Genomic DNA, 19,536 nt, shown 5'->3' with positions numbered 1-19,536 from the left:
TGCTTGGCACTCTGCATCAAGGGTTGGAATTGGGGGGGTTAAATCACCCAAAAATTATTTCCGGGCGCGGCCACCGCTGCTGCTCACTGCTCTCCTCACCTCCCAGGGTATGATCAAGGCTGATGGGTCAAATGCAGAGAATAATTTGACAATCATTGGTACTTTGACTTTTTAATATTACATAGGTTATATTTTATAATGCTATTATAGTACATGGGGCTTCACGGTGGCAGAAGGATTAGTGCATCTGCCTCACAATACGAAGGTCCTGAGTAGTCAGGGTTCAATCCCGGGCTCGGGATCTTTCTGTGTGGAGTTTGCATGTTCTCCCCGTGACTGCGTGGGTTCCCTCCGGGTACTCCGGCTTCCTCCCACTTCCAATGACATGCACCTGGGGATAGATTGATTGGCAACACTAAATTGGCCCTAGTGTGTGAATGTGAGTGTGAATGTTGTCTGTCTATCTGTGTTGGCCCTGAGATGAGGTGGCGACTTGTCCATGGTGTACCCCTCTTCCGCCTGATTCTAGCTGAGATAGGCACCAGCGCCCCCCGCTACCCCTAAGGGAATAAGCGGTAGAAAATGGATGGATGGATGGATTATGGTACATTTTATTCTAGTGTATTTCCTTGAATAGCCGCCGGGGCGCTAATTAATTTAAAACCTCTTCTCACTCCTGCGCCTATTCAAGGCATGCGGTAATAGTAAGAAGGCGCTAATAGCTTTAAAACCTCTTCTCACCCCTGCGCTTACCAATGGCATGCAGTAAAAAATTGAGTGTGATGTGAGGATACCATCACGAAGAGCACATTTAATAAAAAAAAAACGTTATGGTTATTATTTTCAGCACTGAAGGCTTGGCGTAACCTTCAATTGACGCATGCATTTCACTGCTTCTATCGTAATACGGACGAGATTGGAAGGTATACTGGGTGATACAAGTTACACTGAAGGTTGTGATATAAAAAAGTTTAACACTCTTATTAATATGTGCCACATTGTGAACCCACACCAAACAACACATTTCTGGAGAACACATTATAAACGCAACATAACAATTTCCCAGAATGCAATGGATCCATGACTATTACTGCTTATATTATACACTTCGCTAGCACCAAACCCCGCCCACCTCAACCGACGCGCGGGGGGGTTGGTGCTAGCGGGGTGTATAAAATAGCCAAGAGTCATGGATGCATTGCATTCTGGGTTATTAAGTTGCGTTTATAATGTGTTACAGAGCCGATGTTCTCCATAAATGTTTGTCATTCTTGTTTGGTGTGGGTTCACAGTGTGGCACATATTAATAACAGTGTTAAACTTGTTTATATCACAACCTTCAGAGTAACCGGTGTGACTAATGAACAAGACCCCTGGTTTACACAATCGTACAAGCAAAAAAAACCTCTTTATGCTGTGTAATTTCATTATACATTTCAGGAGAGTTTTGCGGCTCCCATTGTCGTTGTGAAATGGGTCAAAATGGCTCTTTGAGTGGTTAAGGTTGCCGACCCTGCCGCCTCCGCCATTTTGAAAATGACGACAGGTGAAGCGTCACTGGTGACGCCATGAATTTGACCCGGCGGTAATAGTAAGCATGCACTAATAATTTTGGGAAGCAAGTTTGACCCGGCAGTAGTTCAAGGCAGGCGCTTATTACATGCCTGGCGGCAATTCAAGGAAATATGGTACTTTATATCTTTTGTTCTCGCCCTCTTTTTGTGGCCTTGTGTGCATTATCCTTTCCATCCTTTGAAACTGAGCTGCTGTGTGGAACAATTTCCCTTGTGGATCAATTAAGTTTGTCTAAGTCTATATTAACATTTTCAGCACAGTGCAGTAGGGAGGACATTCCTATGGCCCCATTTGTCAGGGTTTACATGACACATGAAACGTGACAAATTGGGGGGGGTGCACTATCCACTTAAGCTGCCAGACAGCAGTAGAGTTGCTGACCTTGAAATGTGTTTTGTGGCAATTCGAACTTTGACCACAGTGTCAGTTATGTACAGTGACACTTTCCATGATTTTTTTTCAGCGGACTGCATTGCAAAATGATGAACCCCCACCTTCTTCTCACGTGAGATCCAAATAAGGAATGGGGCCATACGAATCCCTTCCCCCCCTGTACATATCCGCATCATGTGCAGTTTTTGGAGAGGTTTCCAGCCCCCCTAAGCCCCTGCCCAGAATAATTTGTAACTGTGCATCGCTCGTACGCCTTAATGAAGCGAAGCAAGCATGCCTGCATTTTGCACATTCTGCACTATGTTGTCTGTAAGCAGGCCAGAGCACATTTTTTGCATGCAAATGCTGCAGGATTGTCTCCTAGGAAAGGCAGGGTTGAAGTCATTTCATGCCTGCGTAGCTCCAGACAGCTGAGATCAGACCTGACAAAAAAACATTATCGCACACAAACATTTACACTGAGCGTCTCAAGATGATTTGGGACGGGGGGGTGAAACACATTTTGTGCTGACGAGCTTTTGACAACTCATTAGTCACTTTTCGGTTTTGTCTGTGGAATGCTAATGTTTGGGTGTATTCACTTCTGGTTGAAAGTTAATCACATTTCACTTTGTTTTAACTTTGTATTTGATTTTCATCAGCATCAAGGCCGTGTGCAATAGTGCACCCTCATTAGCGTTGTACATTTATTAGCTGGTTACAAACGCTCCTGTAGCGAGAATATTATAATCACTACCGTATTTTCCGGACTATACGGCGCACTTAAAATTCTGTTTTTTTTGTCTCAAAACTCGACAGTGCGCCTTATAACCCGGTGCACCTAATGTGAGGAATACGTTTGGTTGAGATTACTCACCTCAAAGCTATTTACCGTACAAACCCCGCTTTCATGAGTTGGGAAATTGTGTATGATGTAAATACAAACGAAATACAATGATTTGCAAATCCTTTTCAACCCATATTCGATTAAATGCACTACAAAGACAAGATATTTGATGTTCAAACTCATAAACTTTATTTTTTTTTGCAAATAATTTAAAATTTCATGGCTGCGACACGTGCCAAAGTTATTGGGAAAGGACATGTTCACCACTGTGTTACATCACCTTTTCTTTAGACAACACTCAATAATGTTTGGGAACTGAGGAAACTAATTGTTGAAGCTTTGAAAGTGGAATTCTTTCCCATTCTTGTTTTATATAGAGCTTCAGTCGTATTTTACGCTTCATAATGCGCCACACATTTTCGATGGCAGACAGGTCTGGACTGCAGGGGGGCCAGGAAAGTACCCGCACTCTTTTTTTACGAAGCCACGCTGTTGTAACACGTGCTGAATGTGGCTTGGCATTGTCTTGCTGAAATAAGCATGAAAAAGTTGGCAGCAAATGTTGTTCCAAAACCTGTATGTACCTTTCAGCATTAATGGTGCCTTTACAGATGTGTAAATTACCCATGCCTTGGGCACTAATGCACCCCCATACCATCACAGATGCTGGCTTTTGAACTTTTTGTCGATAACAGCGTGGATGGTTCGCTTCCCCTGTTGGTCTGGGTGACACGATGTTGAATATTTCCAAAAACAATTTGAAATGTGGATTTGTCAGACCACAGAACACTATTCCACTTTGCATAAATCCTTCTTAGATGATTTCGGGCCCAGAGAAGCTGGCGGCGTTTCTGGATGTTGTTGATAAATGGCTTTCCCTTTGCATAGTAGAGCTTTAACTTGCACTTACAGATGTAGCGACAATATGTATTTAGTGGCAGTGGTTTTCTGAAGTGTTCCTGAGCCCATGTGGTGATATCCACTATATGTCGGTTTTTAATGCAGTGCCGTTTCAGTGATCGAAGGTCACGGTCATTCAATGTTGGTTTCCGGTCATGCTGCTTACGTGGAGTGATTTCTCCAGATTCTCTGAACCTTTTGATGATACTATGGACCATAGATATTGAAATCCCTAAATTTCTTGCAATTTCACTTTGAGAAACGTTGTTCTTAAACTGTTTGACTATTTGCTCACGCAGCTGTGGACAAAGGGGTGTACCTCGCCCCATCCTTTCTTGTGAAAGACTGAGCATTTTTTGGGAAGTGTTTTTCTACCCAATCATGGCACCCACCTGTTCCCAATTAGCCTGCACACTTGTGGGATGTTCCAAATAAGTGTTTGATGAGCATTCTTCAACTTTATCAGTATTTATTGCCACCTTTCCCAACTTCTTTGTCACATGTTGCTGGCATCGAATTCTAAAGTTAATGATTATTTTCATCAAATATGTTGTCTTTGTAGCATATTCAACTGTATATGGGTTGAAAATGATTTGCAAATCATTGAATTCTGTTTATATTTACATCTAACAACATTTCCCAACTCATACGGAAACGGGGTTTGTATGACTGCACGAGGCGTGCCGTTTCATTTCCATTTGTGTGTTTATGTAAAGACCCCAAAACGGCTCCCCTACGGCGCAGAGTTTAAACTCAAGGCGATCAGTCACGCAGTAGAACATAGGAATAGAGCAGCAGCGAGAAAATCTAACATGAACGAATCAATGGTGCGGAAGTGGAGGAAGCAACAAGATGACTTGCGTTAAGTAAAGAAGACTAAACAGAGTTTCCGAGGGAACAAAGCAAGATGGCTGCAATTTCAGGACAAACTTGAACAGTGGGTTGTTGAACACAGAGAAGCAAGTAGAAGTGTCAGTACAATCACTATTTTAAGTCTTACTATGTTGTGATTGCACTAATGTTTGATTTACCGTAACATTGTCAGACTGTTTTTTACGTGTTTTATTGAATCAAGGAAAAGTTCCCCTTCACTATGTGATATAAGTGTTACACTACATGTTATACCTTGCTGTTGTTAAAAGATAAACGAAATACCACGTCACTTACTTTACTTTGGGGAAAATAATATGACAGCTGTTTATTCATTTTGGGAGTGAACGGATTTGTCAGAACCCTGGTTTGTAATCTATTAATAAAGTTTGACCGAGCTATCTTACTGTTTTGTTGACATTATCTTTAGCGCAGCAATTATTTTGACTCGAGGGCCACAATTAGAGAAAAAAATGTGTCCGGGGGCCGGTATATCTATTTTTATGAACATCCATCCATTTTCTACCGCTTATTCCCTTTCGGGGTCGCGGGGGGTGCTGGCGCCTATCTCAGCTACAATCGGGCGGAAGGCAGGGTACACCCTGGACAAGTCGCCACCTCATCACAGGGCCAACACAGATAGACAGACAACATTCACACTCACATTCACACACTAGGGCCAATTTAGTGTTGCCAATCAACCTATCCCCAGGTGCATGTCTTTGGAAGTGGGAGGAAGCCGGAGTACCCGGAGGGAACCCACGCATTCACGGGGAGAACATGCAAACTCCACACAGAAAGATCCCGAGCCTGGATTTGAACCCAGGACTGCAGGAACTTCGTATAACCTCACAATAACGTCTGATTGAATACTAAAAACTTTATGACAGAGCGCCTCAAAAAACATAATGAAATTTTAAATTTTTCTATGAAGGATAAAAAGCTGAATATTGACAAAATATTAACGTCACACCCCTTTTCGATCAACGCATTTAAAATCAAGTGAAACAAAACATAAATGCAAACAGTGAAATATGAACGCGAAGGGTACAAAATAAACCCACCTACAATATTATATATCAGATACATCGCTAAGCTTTAGAACTTTGTTGGCAAAAACATCCTTCCGCGTCCGTGGAAACGCTCCCCACCCACACTGCTTGGCGCCTCGTCTGAGCTGCTGTGACTTACATTCCCATAGTAAATAATTGGATAACCATAGTAACTAGAAAATCATCCATAAGCGCAGATTCCAACCATTTTGATACCTTGTATAGTTCAAGACTTATGGTCGGTAGAAAACATCACTGCACATCATAATGAAAGCTACACTTTCCATCTTAAAGATCCAAAACAATTATTTGAGAATGTCTGGCGGGCCAGATTGAAAAGCTCAACGGGCCGCATTTGGCCCCCGGGCCTTAATTTGCCCAGATCTGGTCTATTCTATGCGCCTTATAATGTGCTGCGCCTTATATATGAACACAGTTTTAAAATAGGCCAGTCATAGAATGTGCGCCTTATAATCCGGTGCGCCTTATAGTGCGGAAAATACGATAATTTGGTACATGGTGTAATGAGAAGTGTGACCAGTAGATGGAAGTCAAACATAAGAGACAGTTGTAGTCTGCACGATGATGGGTCTCAAGTAAACAACACCAACATTTTAAATGTTCCATTGAAAATAGAGAACATTACACACGGCGCTCAAAAATATATCAAAGTGTTTTACTACGACTTTGGTAAGCCATGAAGGCATGCCGCTTGAAGTATTGTCGGTGCATTAAACTTACAATTATTATTAGGGTGTGTGTGTATAAGGTAAAACATATTATCTGGTATTTTGTTTGGCAATATTAGGCAAAAGCAACTTTTCTTACATTCTGGTACCTGCTGATCTTTATTTGGGATCTGCATAAATCCTGAAAAATTGTGCCTGTCCACGAGTCAATAAGCTTCTTTTTTTTCGTCCGTCTTCTTGTTATGTGACAATCATCCTTCGCTGTTGCCATTTCTAATATAAAGTAGTGTAAATTGTTTACTTATATCTGTTAGTAAACAAGCCATGAAAGCGCTAAAACATACCGGTGTAGTGAGTTTATATTATTCACCCAAGGAACTTAAGTTATTTGAGTTCCGGTCGAACATTTTTTTATGGGACACATTTCCGGCATTGTTGTTGTTGTTTCCGGAAGAAGAGATGCTGCTCCGTTATTTATTGAAGCAAAGTTAGCTCCGTCTTTTCGACACTTCTTCCACTCCCATCCTTGCACGCTACACCGCTACAACAAAGATGACGGGGAGAAGACGCTGCCGAAAGTGAGCCACGTAAATAAGACCACCCTCAAAACGGTGCATCCGGAAGCGACTGTCAGAAACCGGCTATAAGATGATCCGTAAAACATAATCTATGTTGACCAAAGCACCACCATTACATGATATGTACACCACAATGAAGTGTTTTACCATTATAAAAAAAAAAAAAAAAAAGACTCCTTTAATGGGACCTTGAATCCGGTGCGCCTTATATATGAAAACATATAAAAACATAGAGCATTAATCAGCAGTACGCCCTATAGGCCGGAAAATACAGTATATGTAATACTCTATTATACTAATGGTATAATAAGATAGTGGCTCGCTAGTGGTGTTCTTATCATGGCATGTCAATGCAGTACATATTACAGTACCGTATTATAGTTAGGGGACAGCGTGGCAAAGTTTAGAGAAGCAATCTGAGGGTTACTGGTTCAATCCCCACCTACCATCCTAGTCACGTCCGTTGTGTCCTTGAGCAAGACACTTCACCCTTGCTCCTGATGGGTTCTGGTTAGCGCTGTACATGGCAGCTCCCGCTGTCTCTGTGTGTGTGTGTGCGTGTGTGTGTGTGTGTGTGTGAATGGGTGAATGTGGAAATAGTGTCAAAGCGTTTTGGGTTCCTTAGAAAAAAAAAAAAAGGTAGAAAAGTGCTTTACAAGTACAACCTATTTACCATTTACCATGACTTAACCCATGCTGTCGGAATATGCTTTTCTCTGGTTGGTGGTTTGCTCCTTTTTTCGGAGCAAATCCCGCGGTCTTCTTACATATTTTAACATTTTTGGATCTTTTCCTGCGTGTTAGAAGCAATTTTGGCAGCAGTTGTCAAACTTGTGATTGAGATTTGGCAACATTTGAACCACTTAAGGAACGGGGCGGTGTCTTTTCCCCAACAAGATCGACCTTTTTCAGAAAAAAAGAAAGAGATTGCATTTTTTTTTTCTCTGAATGGGAGCCAGAGCAACACTTGCGCTGGACAGGATGGGAAAAAACTGACTGTTGCTCTCGGCTGCAGAAGGGCTTTACTTCATTGACTCAAAGTGTTTCAGTATGTAAGGAAGCTCTCATGACATATCTGCAGGCAACCAAACTTTCTAATTAGCTCAGCGTTATCTATGCACGGATGTGTGTTTGGCTGGTCGTTTTTGTAGGGGACTCTAAATTTGGCAGAGGCTCACACCTCCACATCTTTGTTTTACTGCATTCAACTTTTCAGTTCAGTTCAGGTCCAGTTTATTTGGAACATGCATACAATACAATGTAATGCATCACATATTTCCACTTGTTTCGTTATAGCATGTCCAAAAAGGAGTAGGAAGAAGCTGAGCCTATTTAATCCTACCCCTTTTCATATCATAGCAGTTTTATCCAGGGCGGTGTAGCTCGGTTGGTAGAAGGGCCGTGCCAGCAACTTGAGGGTTCCAGGTTCAATTCCCGCTTCTACCATCCTACTCACTGCCGTTGTGTCCTTGGGCAAGACACTTTACCCACCTGCTCCCAGTGTCACCCACACTGGTCTAAATGTACCTTAGATATTGGGTTTCACTAGGTAAAAGTGCTCTGAGTTAGTAGAGAAAAGCGCTATATAAATATAATTCACTTCATTATCCTATTTCCTTGTTCTCTGTAAAAGAACAAATAAATAATAAACAAATAATATACCATAGTAAATAAACAAATATTAAAGGGGAACATTATCACCAGAGCTATGTAAGCGTCAATATATACCTTGATGTTGCAGAAAAAAGACCATATATTTTTTTAACCGATTTCCGAACTCTAAATGGGTGAATTTTGGCGAATCAAACGCCTTTCTGTTGTTCGCTCTCGGAGCGATGACGTCACAACGTGACGTCACCTAGGTAGTCAATCCGCCATTTTCTCAAACATATTACAAACATAGAGTCAAATCAGCTCTGGTATTTTCCGTTTTTTCGACTGTTTTCCGTACCTTGGAGACATCATGCCTCGTCGGTGTGTTGTCGGAGGGTGTAACAACACGAACAGGGACGGATTCAAGTTGATTTACGTGGAGTGTGCATCGATTAGCACAGGATGCTAATCGATGCTAACATGCTATTTAGGCTAGCTATATGTACATATTGCATCGTTATGCCTCATTTGTAGCTATATTTGCATCCAGCATTTCCCTGCACCCACATTTAATGCCTAAATCGATGGATTTAAGTTGCTCCAGTGTCAAAAGATGCGAAAGTCCCTCTTTTGGTCTGTACACTTTACCGGCGATGCTACGACAGACATGGCACAGAGATGTATGGATACCCTGCGACACTCAAAGCAGATGCATATCCAACAATAAAGTCAATGAAATCACAAAGGTGAGTTTTGTTGAAGTTATAGACTTATGTGCTAATCAGACATATTTGGTTGCGGCATGACTGCCAGCTAATCGATGCTAACATGCTATTTAGGCTAGCTGCATGTACATTTGTAGCTATATTTTCATCCAGCCTTTCCCTCCACCCACATTTAATGCCAAACAAACACTTACCAATCGACGGATTTAAGTTGCACCAGTGTCAAAAGATGCGAAAGTCCCTCATTTGGTCCGCACATTTTACCGGCGATGCTAAGGCAGACATGGCACAGAGATGTATGGATACCCTGCGACTCTCAATCGTTGGTTGGAAGGCGATTGCCGAATAGCTTAAATAGCTATTCGCTCAATAGTTTCAGTTTCTTCTTCAATTTCGTTTTCGCTATCTGCCTCCATATTCCAACCATCCGTTTCAATACATGCGTAATATGTTGAATCGCTTAAGCTGCTGAAATCAGAGTCTGAATCCGAGCTAATGTCGCTATACCTTGCTGTGCTATCCGCCATGTTGGCATCACTAAATGACGTCACAGGAAAATGGACGGTGGATTTACAGATAGCGAAAATCCGGCACTTTAAAGCCTTTTTTTTGGATATTCCATGATGGGTAAAATTTTGAGAAAAACTTCGAAAAATAAAATAACCTTCTGGGAACTGATTTTTATTGGTTTTAACCCTTCTGAAATTGTGATAATGTTCCCCTTTAAATACATAAATAATCTGTGTCAATTAATGAAAGAAAGGGGTTCAAGATAGTGAAGTGAGTTTTGAAGTGAATTATATTTATATAGCGATTTTCTCTATTGACTCAAAAAGTGATTTACATTGTGAAACCCAATATCTAAGTTACATTTTTTTTTTAAACCAGTGTGGTTGGCACTGGGAGCAGGTGGGTATACTGTTTTTGCCCAAGGACACAACGGTAGTGACTAGGATTGCAGAAGCGGGAATCGAACCTGGAACCCTCAAGTTGCTGGAATGGACAGTCTATATTATAGATAAGATGTTCATTACAATTCTTGTTCTGTGTACTTTGTGAACACTTATAGTTTGAACAGTTTCTTAAACTGAATCATATCGGTGCTTTGTTTTATTTGGTTGGTTAATCCGTTTCATAATTTAATTCCACATACAGATATGCTAAACGTTTTAAGTGTTGTACGTGCATTAAGATATTTTTAATTCGATTTTCTTTTAAGGCAGACCTGGGAAAATTAAGGCCCGGGGGCCACCTGCGGCCTGTTAAGCTTTTCAATCTGGCCCGCCGGACATTCCCAAATATTATTTTTAGATCTTTAAGATGGAAAGTGCATCTGCCATTATAATGTGCAGTGATGTTTTCTAATGACCATAAATCTTGAACATACAACATATTTCAATGGTTGGAATCTGCACTTTTGCATGATATTTTAGTGACTAATGTTGTCCTAATACCAATATTATTTTGATATTTTTCGGTATTTTGATGCGTTTCTAAAAAAAGGGGACCAGAAAAAATTGCATTATTGGGTTTATTTTTTTTTTAATCTTAGAGTGTGGCAGACCGGTACTTTTAGAGGCGGTATGGTACCGTATATGATTCATTAGTATCGCGGTACAATACTAACACCCGTATACCGTACAAACCTACTAGTTACTATGGTAATCTACATCACAGCAGGTCAGGCGAGGCACCAAGCAGTCTGGGTGGGGAGCGTTTCCACAGAGTCCATGAATTGATTAACGTGGACCGCGACTTAAACAAGTTGAAAAACTTATTGTGGTGTTACCATTTAGTGGTCAATTGTACGGAATATGTTCTGAACTGTGCATTCTACTAATAAAAGTTTCAATCAATCAATGTTTCCAGAGCAGCCAGCCTGAATTGTGGGTGTCAGGGACAGACGTGATGTATCACATATTATATTTTTTTTACCCTTTATGTTAATATTACGCTGTGTTTTTTGCATGTTTGTTGCATTTGGCTTGATTGTAAAATATGTCGATTGAGAGGGGGTGTGACGTTCTTATGGTCTCAATATTTTGGGTTTTATCATTCATAGAAAAAAATAAAATTCCATTCTGTTTTTAAGGCGGTCCGTCATAAAATTTTTAGCATTCAATCAAACTTTATTGTGAGGTTTTGCCAACAGACACATTTTTTTCTCTAAATTTGGCCCACGAGTCAAAATAAATGCCCAGGCCTGCTCTTAGGTTATATTTCTCCTCTTTTGTTGAGAAGTATTGTTGTACATTTTTGTGTAGTAGCTTATAGTTTGCTTTGTACATCATTTTAGCTGTTTGCAAATCCACCACATTTTTTAGATTTAATAAAGGGTCTGTATGTTCTCTATATCCAACATTATGTATTATTCTAATTGATCTTTTTTGTAATACAGTTAGTGAATGAAGGGCCCATTTGTAGTTATTTCCCCATATTTCACCGAGACAGAGAATAGGAACCAAGTCACCACTAAGACAAATCTCATTTGCTGCTTAGAATCAGTAAAAGTCACTAACTGTTTCTATTGTTAGTGACTATAGATTATTGTTTTTAGAGTGTATTCAGTGTTTTATTGAATACGGCTCTAAATAGTACAGAGCCCCGACTTGTTTGTCACCCTCTGAGTACATTTTGTGTTTGCACGCACATCCGTCAGTCCACCAGCATGCAAGACATGGAATTAGTCTGGCTGTCAATCACTCATTGACAGTTAGAGCTTACACTCAATAACAGACACATGTTCTGTACCGGAGCTGGATAAAATGAGTTTGTCCGGGCCTGATTGCATTATACATAAAATTGTACATAAAATGGGTAATTTTATTTTATTATTATCTTTGTATTCAATTCAGATTTTGTAAGTTCAACCCCTGGCAAAGATAGAAATAGTCCAAAATGTTTATGGTAGATTTATTGCCAAAAAAAAAAAAAAAAAAATGTAAACGTCGTAATAGTTTGTTTTTAAAAAGACTAAAACCCACCTATATGCTAAGAAGTTGAATTTACAGTAGATTTGCGCTATTTAAGGGGGTTACAGTCCAAAATTGTGAGTGAACTGTGGTGCTGAATTTCCCCCAGGGATCAATAAAGTACTTTCTATTCTATTCTATTCTATTCTATTCTATTATAAAAGCCTCTACAAAGCTAAAAAAATGTCAACTAATCGGCACACTCATAACAGTCTATTACTCAGTAGGCCGACACAAAATAAGTACGTAAATTATTATAACATCTTTGGTAGCAGCTTTTTAATCACAAACCTAAAATAACTAAGACAAAAATTGCATTTCAAATAGATTCGAAGATACAAATTCCTTGTGATCACCATATTAGTGGGGAAATTCTGAAAAACATTGTGCTTTGAAGAAAATGAAGCAGTATTCACTTAAAACGTACGTGTATATAAGGATGTTAGGATTTTATCTCCACGATACCCTTATCGAGACCAGTTTTCATCGGTACTCTTATCGGTACTATATGCAATTGCTGCAAATGAAGATGTTAAATAATGCATTTTTATTACCACTTTTATTAGCAAAAGAGTAACACAGCAGGGAAGTTTTTTTAATCGCCGTTTTTTTTTAGGCGCATATTTGTAACAGTGTTAAAGTTGTTTATACGGCCACCCTCAGTGTGACCTGTATGGCTGTTGACCAAGTATGCATTGCATTTACTTGTGTGTGTGAAAAGCCCTAGATATTATGTGATTGGGCCGGCACGCAAAGACCGTGCTTTTAAGGTTTATTTGCACTTTGTATTTCTCCCTACATCCGTGTACACAGCGGTGTTTTAAAAAGTCATACATTTTACTTTTTGAAACCAATACCGATCATTTCCGATATTACATTTTAAAGCATTTATCGGCTGATGATATCGGCATTCCGATATTATCGGACATCTCTAAACAAAGACTATAAAAATGGGACCCATTACCTCCCTGCTTGGCACTCAGCATCAAGGGTTGGAATTGGGGGTTAAATCTAAAAAAATTATTCCCGGCCACCGCTGCTGCTCACTGCTCCCTTCACCTCCCATAGGGTGATAAAGGGTAATGGGTCAAATGCATTGAATAATTTCGCCACACCGAGTGTGTGTGTGTGACAATCATTGGTACTTTAACTTAATTCATTACAATTATACTCAGCCGGAAATATTTATGTAGGCAAAGCAAATATCTTTTACATAGTACTGTATATCATATCGTAATTTATATATATATATATATATATATATATATATATATATATATATATATATATATATATATATATATATATATAGCTATCTATATATATATATATATATATATATATATATATATATATATATATATAGATAGCTATATATATATATAGCTCAATACAATCAATTAGCAAATAAAGTGTGTGTGCATTTAAGCAAGGTGGGACTTCAGTTTTTCACTTTTTTTGGATGGATGGAATACTGGCCTGTTGATTACCGGATTGCTACTTTAAAGGGGCTTTTGAAAAGGAAATATTGTAATGATGCAAACGTTTTTTATGGTGTTGCTCCCTTATTTATCAGATCCTATTGTTGGTCGATTCGGCAGAACATTCCTTGAAGCATCTGATTTTCATTAATATCTCGATTTTTTCACATTGTTTTGAACCTGCCAGTTTTATAGCATCCGTACTAAAAACCAAATAAGGTTTAGTTCGTTTTATTAACATTTCAAAGGAATAATAAAAGGAAATTAAATAAGAAAAAGCACTGTAACAATGCACCAATACATTTGAGGTAACATGTGAGGGGTTAGTGCGTCTGCCTCACAATACGAAGGTCCTGAGTAGTCCTGGATTCAATCCCGGTTTGGGATCTTTCTGTGTGGAGTTTGCATGTTCTCCCCGTGAATACGTTGGTTCCCTCCGGGTACTCCGGGCTTCCTCCCACCTCCAAAAACATGCACCTGGGGATAAGTTGATTGGCAACGCTAAATGGTCCCTAGTGTGTGAATGTGAGTGTGAATGTTGTCTGTGTATCTGTTGGCCCTGCGATGAGGTGGCGACTTGTCCAGGGTGTACGCCACCTTCCGCTCGATTGTAGCTGAGATAGTGGGGGGCGCTGGAGCCTATCACGAAGGGGAATAAGCGGTAGGAAATGGATGGATGGATAGATGTTTCCAAGTAAAAGAAAGCACACACTTGCATGGTTGTTATCATTTCAACACCGGTGGTCCAACTATAGTATTGGATAGGATAGGATAGGATAGGTCTTTATTGTCATTGCACAAGTACAACAAAACTTTGTTTTCAGCACAAACCTGTTCAAGATTAGACAAACAGAGTACAGGGTTACAGAACAAGAACGCTGATTGGTCGCCATAAGGCGCCCCGTAAAAGATGGGGAAAAAGGTCAATGCTTGGGGAGGATGAGTAAAAAAATACAATTCAGACTGGGCTCCTAAGGGGACCCAGTCTGGAGTGGGAAAAAACCTCCATAGCAAAGCACTTATACATATTACAACATACATCTCGAGATATCTAGCAACAGAAGGAAGGTAGTTCAAGGTCATGGTGGTAGGCCGCAGCTCTCAGGCTCCGACCATCCATTCATCACCCCTATGGGATTTGCGTCGATGGCGTCGGGTTGGGGGGGATGGGGTGTGTATGTGTGGCGTATATTTTTGTGGATGTGTGTGTGTAAGCCCGTAGTGTGTCTCTGTTCCGCGGCCTTGATGTATTGCAGTCGCTAGTCCAAAATCAACAATAACAGGTGTGTGTCCATGAAAGACAAGAAGGGAGTTTGTTGTGTCTTCGCTGCAGTGTCCTTCGGGAGAGTCTCGAAACCAGGTAAACAATCCAAGTTAGAATGATTTGTATGCAAGTGAAAATAAAATTTGCTTTTCACTCTAAATTGTCTATGACTGGTCCTCAAAACTGCGGGGTAGACAGTCCGATGTGATCCACAATTCTTCCCACATTCTCCAATCATTTGTGGCAGCTTTGGGGTACTTTGAAGACTACCAGCAACTTCCAATTTGTCGACAAACCAGAGCAACGCTTACTCCAATCAGCAGATGTCCTGTTGTCATAATTCCTCGACAGAAAAGGGTCGCCAGGCACGCGGCCCTCCTTCTTCTCCCAAGAGTCCGTCGTGTGTCCAGCAACAACCGCTTCGTCACGACAGCAGGTTCCCCCAAACCCAAGATCTTGTCAATTTTGTTGAGGCCAGTTAAATAGTTCCAATGTTTAGATTTGGAGAGCAGTGCAAAAAGAGGCAACAAGAAAGTTAAGACAAGACAAAACAAAGAAGCAAGCAGGAGAGATAAGGGAGAGGAAAGGGGAGCGTCCACCCTCGATGAGTGCCAGAGAGAAAAAGGAAGCTGTCAAGTTATCAGGAACTTACTAATAAATATATTTAATCTGTGGTCATGCCAACAACATGCTGCAGTTGTAGCAGGCGTATTTTTACTTGTTTGATGGCAACTCGTAGTCAGGGCTATACGCTGCTTGACGGTCACCTGCTCAAAAAATGCGTCCCCAGGCTCCACTTTGAACTTCCTTTCGGCGGATCTACATGGTAATCAGCTTGCGGTCGAGCTAACTCACAGACCAAAGCTATCCAGCTAACGAGCGGTCTGCAGCATATCTGTAATGCCGCAAAGTAATATTCCAGGAACGTAGGCCTACACAACTTATCTGTGTTTCATGTCTTTATTGTAAAAGATGCAACACCACCCAATGGCTACTACCACTACTACCTACTAGACCAGTGGCCTAGTGGTTAGAGTGTCCGCCCTGAAATCGGTAGGTTGTGAGTTCAAACCAAGGCCGAGTCATACCAAAGAATATAAAAATGGGACCCATTACCTCCCTGCTTGGCACTCAGCATCAAGGGTTGGAATTGGGGGTTAAATCACCAAAAATGATTCCCGGGCGCGGCCATCGCTGCTGCTCACTGCTCCCCTCACCTCCCAGGGGGTGATCAAGGGTGATGGGTCAAATGCAGAGAATAATTTCACCACACCTAGTGTGTGTGTGTGTGTGTGTGTGTGTGTGTGTGTGTGTGACAATCATTGGCACTTAAACTTGAACTCTAATGTGCATCTCTCCTCTTTTACTGGCAATACTCAAACAACGTTTTACCCCACAGTGATATGTCGTTTCCCGTCCCTCCCCTGAAGTCCCACACCCCAAGCCGAAGCTATTGGCTAGACTCCCATAGCAAGCTGCTACAGGGTTACAGTAGACAAAGCAACCAAAGTCATGTTCAATATTTAGTCTTGTTCTAATCCGTGTTGAACCAGGGCCAAGAATCCACCTTCACACTGCTAGTAAGGGCAGAAAGGTAGGAGAGTTTTTACTACTCCAGCGGCGAGTAAAGAATATTTGCTCATCGCAGTGCTGCACCAGAACTAATGGAAGATTACCTCGGCCAATTTCCTCATTGGCATGCGGTCACATGACAGCGCCAGGCCTTTATGGCTTTATGCGCTCCTTTGCCAATATTTTACCAGGCACAGCAGTTAGAGGTTTTCGAAGTCGGAGAATCCACATTTTTTTGTTGGCTGCGGTCAATAACATGCTGTCAGGGGAAGGCCGGTGAGACTTTAAGGAAACCATGAAGCAGAGTTTCCCCTAAACTGCCAAGATACCTTTGGCAACGGTTATGGGGGTCACCGTGACATCATTGAGTAATTTGCATAATTTGCTATGATGATAATTTTCTTTAAAAATGCTCAAAAAATTTATACATACATTCAAAACATCCGTTTTTATTTATTAGTTAAGTGATTAAAACAATATAACTTTTAATCCATATTTTCAATGGTTGCTGCATTTTTTACAATACAGATTTTTATTTAAGTGTTTTCAGACTTTTTTTATGACTTTTCTATATTAATAACAACTAGAAAAAACTCTAAAATATCCTTTTGGTGTTATTATAGAACAGTGGTCCCGGGATTCGGCCTGCCAGCGTCCAAAATCCGTCCCGCAGGAAGTCCCAAGTAAAAAAATGTGCACTGGACGTCGAGTGGATCTAGCATAATATTGTGAAAGTCCAGTCCATAGTGGATCTAATATAATAGTGAGAGTCCAGTCCGTAGTGGATCTAATATAATAGTGAGAGTCCAGTCCGTAGTGGATCTAACATAATATTGTGAGAGTCCAGTCCATAGTGGATCTAACATAATAGTGAGAGTCCAGTCCATAGTGGATCTAACATAATAGTGAGAGTCCAGTCCATAGTGGATCTAACATAATAGTGAGAGTCCAGTCCATAGTGGATCTAAGATAATAATAAGAGTCCAGTCCATAGTGGATCCAACATAATAGTGAGAGTCCAGTCCATAGTGGATCTAAGATAATAATAAGAGTCCAGTCCATAGTGGATCTAACATAATAGTGGAAGTCCAGTTCATAGTGAATCTAACATAATAGTGGAAGTCCAGTCCATAGTTGATCTAACATAATAGTGAGAGTCCAGTCCATAGTGGATCTAAGATAATAATAAGAGTCCAGTCCATAGTGGATCTAACATAATAGTGAGAGTCCAGTCCATAGTGGATCTAAGATAATAAGAGTCCAGTCCATAGTGGATCTAACATAATAGTGGAAGTCCAGTTCATAGTGAATCTAACATAATAGTGGAAGTCCAGTCCATAGTTGATCTAACATAACAGTGTGAGAGTCCAGTCCATAGTGGATCCAACATAATAGTGAGAGTCCAGTCCATAGTGGATCCAACATAATAGTGAGAGTCCAGTCCATAGTGGATCTAACATAATATTGTGAGAGTCCAGTCCATAGTGGATCTAACATAACAGTGTGAGAGTCCAGTCCATAGTGGGATCCTCTTGCTTGTAAACACGTCAGGGCGCAGAAATGTCACCACCACAAAGAGTGGTCCATCCTGGGTCCCGACTTTGAAAGGCTAACGCGTCATCAATGAAACTTATCCGTGGTCACCTGATAACTGGGGGGCAGAGCAGCAAAGAGAGAAAGCAGATCACCTGGTCTAGTTTAAAGACTTGTGTACAAATGAGTTCTGAGATGGGACTTAAAAGTTTCTATATAAATTCAAATAATATTTTTTATTTTATTTTGTCAGGAACTCCAGGTGTGAAGCAGTGTCAATTTGCAGTGCAGAGAGGAAAAGCACAAAAACAAACATATATCAGACGCATGTACATACACGCGTCCACACACAAATATTAGTTAGACACCACTGCGTTGATATCATAGAACAAACAAACAATCTATTAGATAGAAAATAAGAAATAATAATACCATATAAATGATCAGATTTAATCAAGTCTATTAGATTGCTAATAATACCAGGGGTTAATCAATAATATACCTGTTTTTGCTTTCAAATGGATAAAAATGTATTAGTTATTTTTGTTTTTGTAACATTCTTATTAGTAACAGAGTTACAGTATAAATACTTATTGCTGAATGAATTAGTCATCTTTTTTAGTAAGCACATGCCTAAAATATCTTTAGCTGAATTTAACAGCAGAAGGCCTAATTAGAGCCACTGAATAGGTTTATGCGTTGTAATCCTGTTTGTTGACTAACCCTTAAGACATGGTTCGGCACCCAAAAAGGTTGAATGAGCCATATTAGACCAAAAAAAACAAACAAAAATCTGTCTGGAGCCGCAAAAAAATCAAAAGCCTTATTGTCTTATAATGAAGGCAACACATGATGTAAGTGTCTATAGCAGTGTTTTTCAACCACTGTGCCGTGAGATACAGTCTGGTGTGCCGTGGGAGATTAGGTAATTTCGACTATTTGGGTTAAAAATATTTTTTGCAAACCAGTAATTATAGTCTGCAAATGATATGTTGTTGTTAAAAGGTGGTGCTGTCTAGAGCTCTGCAGAGTAACTGTGTAATATTCTTCCATATCAGTAGGTGGCAGCTGGTAGCTAATAGCTTTGTAGATGTCGGAAACGGCGGCAGGCAGTGTGAAGGTAAAAAGCTGTCAAATGCTTGAACCAAAAATAAACAAAAGATGAGTGCCCCTAAGAGAAGGCATTAAAGCTTAGGGAAGGCTATGCGGAACAAAACTAAAACTGAACTGGCTACAAAGTAACCAAAAACAGAATGCTGGACAACAGCAAAGACTTACTGTGCAGCAAAGACTGTGTCCACGATGTACATCCGAACATGACATGACAATCAACAATGTCCCTACAAAGAAGGATAAAAACAACTGAAATATTCTATAGTAGCGATATATTAGCCTACTTATCAAAGGCTGACGCAAATCTTCGTTGACAGAAATGTTGTCTTTTAATTTTTTATTCTACACATTTTTGTAACTTTGGAAATCTTTCGTAAAATGGAGGCTCTTCTCAGAGGCT

The 19,536-nt window shown here is 40.3% G+C and overlaps 1 protein-coding gene across 1 annotated transcript in view; it reads left to right on the top strand.

Annotated features, from left to right (window-relative positions):
- The window catches only part of LOC133560789 (pyruvate carboxylase, mitochondrial-like), a 692,938-nt gene that overhangs the window by 140,771 nt on the left and 532,631 nt on the right, over positions 1-19,536 (top strand). The gene's annotated exons all lie outside the window — the stretch shown is intronic.

Source organism: Nerophis ophidion, linkage group LG10 (assembly GCF_033978795.1).
Source record: "Nerophis ophidion isolate RoL-2023_Sa linkage group LG10, RoL_Noph_v1.0, whole genome shotgun sequence".
In the NCBI taxonomy this organism is placed as follows: domain Eukaryota; kingdom Metazoa; phylum Chordata; class Actinopteri; order Syngnathiformes; family Syngnathidae; genus Nerophis; species Nerophis ophidion.
Note: the sequence above shows the minus strand (reverse complement) of the source record. Positions and strands in the feature narration are given on the sequence as shown.